Below are 3,737 nucleotides of genomic sequence, written 5' to 3' on the forward strand. Positions count from 1 at the left end.
ACATCGAAATGTCAAGAGCAGAATCAGTTTGACCGTCAGGCAGCATGCTGCGAGAGGGCTTGCCACTGGTCATCGTCTGAATAGGCACTCTCTGCGTTTGACCACTTCGTGTTTATTTAGCCGGATGGGAAGGCAGCGCTTTCTTGTACGTGACGGGATGCAAATTCTTGAAGGCTCTCTTTAGTGACGGGTCCAAACAAAGATCTCATCTGCTCCTCTAGCCCTATCGGCGACTCGTGCACTTCGAGCCTTCTTAGTGACGGCGCAAGTTGCTGACTGCTGACTGCGTTGGTGGTATAGTGGTGAGCATAGCTGCCTTCCAAGCAGTTGACCCGGATTCGATTCCCGGCCAACGCATATCCTTTGGCTCGGGCTGACGTCGAAGCAGAACTCCCTCTGTGACCTGTGCCTCCACCCAAAACTTTTGGATGGAATAATTTCGGATGGACCCATCATTAGCTGAAGTCGCATAACACTTGCAACACTACCGGTAGCAGGGGTCATTGTTTGGACTCTTTTTTTTTTTTTTTTTTTTTTTTAATTGCGCTTTAAACAAAAAGTATTGTGTCAATGCAACTGAACAACATTTATTAGGAACACAGTGCGTCAATAAAGCTACTGACTTCCGCCTGCGTTGGTGGTATAGTGGTGAGCATAGCTGCCTTCCAAGCAGTTGACCCGGGTTCGATTCCCGGCCAACGCATGTCCTTTGGCTCGGGCTGACGTCGAAGCAGAACTCCTTCTGTGACCTGCGACTCCAACCAAACATTTTGGATGGATCATTCGGAAGACGAAAAGAACCAGCTCTCCCCGTCGGGGAATCGAACCCCGGTCTTCCGCGTGACAGGCGGAGATACTGTCCACTATACTAACGAGGAGCCGTGCATGCTGCCGTTTCTCCCCCAACTGACGACACTGCACTGACATAACTAAACAATGCATGGCTTCTTCTGACGCAGACCCAGCCCTAGCACCGTAAAATTTCTGATGGACCCATCATTAGCTGAAGTCGCATAACACTTGGAACACTACCCGTAGCAGGGGTCATTGTTTGGACTCTTTTTTTTTTTTTTTTTTTTTTAAATTGCGCTTTAAACAAAAAGTATTGCGTCAATGCAACTGAACAACATTAATTAGGAACACAGTGCGTCAAAAAGCAAAATGACAGTTAAAGGCATTTCGTTATTGAACTCTTTGATGACATCATTCAGCTAAGTTCAGTTTAAATAGTATCTGTGCAATAATTTGCAATCAAGTCAACGATATCGCTGTACATGAAGTGTCCCCAGCTCCGCCTGCCAGAAGCCACAGAGGGAAGAAACCAAAACTCGATCGGTGAAAGGATGGAGAAAAAACCCGGTGAGAAACCAGGCTCAGTCGGGGAGACAGTTCTCCCCTTGTCAGACGAAACCAGTAGATCAGCTCCAGGCTGCAGGAATGTCAGACTGTGCAGAAGAATCATCTGTTTCCTGTGGTCTTGTCCAGGTGGTCTTTACAAGGGATTTGTATCTGCGGCTCATCTAGTTGTCACGGTCTCCGCTGTGTTTCTGGGCCATAGAGGTCCTTTCTAGGTGTTGATCCACCATCTTCTCTGGATACGGACTGGATCCGGGTGACTGAAGCGGATACAGACTGGATCTGGTGGCTACGGTGACCTCGGAATAAGGGATTTCTTTAAAAGACTTTTTTTTTCATATAAGATTTTATCCAACTTTTCAGATAGAGGCATGAGAAAGAGATTGCCTTGATTGGGCTTTTGGTTATTGGTGGACCGAGAGGACTTTTTTGAGTTTTACTCCTCCCTTTTGGAGTGGGGGGGGGGGGGGTGCTGACTAAACACATGTGGGCAGGCATTGTCACCCTTGATGACCCTTGGCGAGCGTAGTAGTTTAACAGAGGCAGCGCACAGGCCCGAGGGTTTGGAGACACAGCTCGAGTTTCTCTTCATTGTCGCATAAATCTTTTGCCTTTTACTAAAGATTTCCGTGGAGGGGAACTTTTGCGAGTGACCTGTATTTTTGGGTGCTCTGCTCACAGCAGAGCTACATCGAAATGTCAAGAGCAGAATCAGTTTGACCGTCAGGCAGCATGCTGCGAGAGGGCTTGCCACTGGTCATCGTCTGAATAGGCACTCTCTGCGTTTGACCACTTCGTGTTTATTTAGCCGGATGGGAAGGCAGCGCTTTCTTGTACGTGACGGGATGCAAATTCTTGAAGGCTCTCTTTAGTGACGGGTCCAAACAAAGATCTCATCTGCTCCTCTAGCCCTATCGGCGACTCGTGCACTTCGAGCCTTCTTAGTGACGGCGCAAGTTGCTGACTGCTGACTGCGTTGGTGGTATAGTGGTGAGTATAGCTGCCTTCCAAGCAGTTGACCCGGATTCGATTCCCGGCCAACGCATATCCTTTGGCTCGGGCTGACGTCGAAGCAGAACTCCCTCTGTGACCTGTGCCTCCACCCAAAACTTTTGGATGGAATAATTTCGGATGGACCCATCATTAGCTGAAGTCGCATAACACTTGCAACACTACCGGTAGCAGGGGTCATTGTTTGGACTCTTTTTTTTTTTTTTTTTTTTTTTTAATTGCGCTTTAAACAAAAAGTATTGTGTCAATGCAACTGAACAACATTTATTAGGAACACAGTGCGTCAATAAAGCTACTGACTTCCGCCTGCGTTGGTGGTATAGTGGTGAGCATAGCTGCCTTCCAAGCAGTTGACCCGGGTTCGATTCCCGGCCAACGCATGTCCTTTGGCTCGGGCTGACGTCGAAGCAGAACTCCTTCTGTGACCTGCGACTCCAACCAAACATTTTGGATGGATCATTCGGAAGACGAAAAGAACCAGCTCTCCCCGTCGGGGAATCGAACCCCGGTCTTCCGCGTGACAGGCGGAGATACTGTCCACTATACTAACGAGGAGCCGTGCATGCTGCCGTTTCTCCCCCAACTGACGGCACTGCACTGACATAACTAAACAATGCATGGCTTCTTCTGACGCAGACCCAGCCCTAGCACCGTAAAATTTCTGATGGACCCATCATTAGCTGAAGTCGCATAACACTTGGAACACTACCCGTAGCAGGGGTCATTGTTTGGACTCTTTTTTTTTTTTTTTTTTTTTTAAATTGCGCTTTAAACAAAAAGTATTGCGTCAATGCAACTGAACAACATTAATTAGGAACACAGTGCGTCAAAAAGCAAAATGACAGTTAAAGGCATTTCGTTATTGAACTCTTTGATGACATCATTCAGCTAAGTTCAGTTTAAATAGTATCTGTGCAATAATTTGCAATCAAGTCAACGATATCGCTGTACATGAAGTGTCCCCAGCTCCGCCTGCCAGAAGCGACAGAGGGAAGAAACCAAAACTCGATCGGTGAAAGGATGGAGAAAAAACCCGGTGAGAAACCAGGCTCAGTCGGGGAGACAGTTCTCCCCTTGTCAGACGAAACCAGTAGATCAGCTCCAGGCTGCAGGAATGTCAGACTGTGCAGAAGAATCATCTGTTTCCTGTGGTCTTGTCCAGGTGGTCTTTACAAGGGATTTGTATCTGCGGCTCATCTAGTTGTCACGGTCTCCGATGTGTTTCTGGGCCATAGAGGTCCTTTCTAGGTGTTGATCCACCATCTTCTCTGGATACGGACTGGATCCGGGTGACTGAAGCGGATACAGACTGGATCTGGTGGCTACGGTGACCTCGGAATAAGGGATTTCTTTAAAAGACTTTTTTTTTC

The 3,737-nt window shown here is 47.6% G+C and overlaps 1 non-coding gene across 1 annotated transcript; it reads left to right on the forward strand.

Moving 5' to 3' along the window:
- Nucleotides 1-1,929: 1,929 nt before the first annotated feature.
- LOC127980884 (U5 spliceosomal RNA) lies at nucleotides 1,930-2,044 on the forward strand. Its single transcript, XR_008159885.1, has one exon. It is a non-coding gene; the product is annotated as a U5 spliceosomal RNA (small nuclear RNA).
- The last annotated feature ends 1,693 nt before the right edge of the window (nucleotides 2,045-3,737 follow it).

This window comes from Carassius gibelio, chromosome B19 (assembly GCF_023724105.1).
Source record: "Carassius gibelio isolate Cgi1373 ecotype wild population from Czech Republic chromosome B19, carGib1.2-hapl.c, whole genome shotgun sequence".
In the NCBI taxonomy this organism is placed as follows: Eukaryota; Metazoa; Chordata; class Actinopteri; order Cypriniformes; family Cyprinidae; genus Carassius; species Carassius gibelio.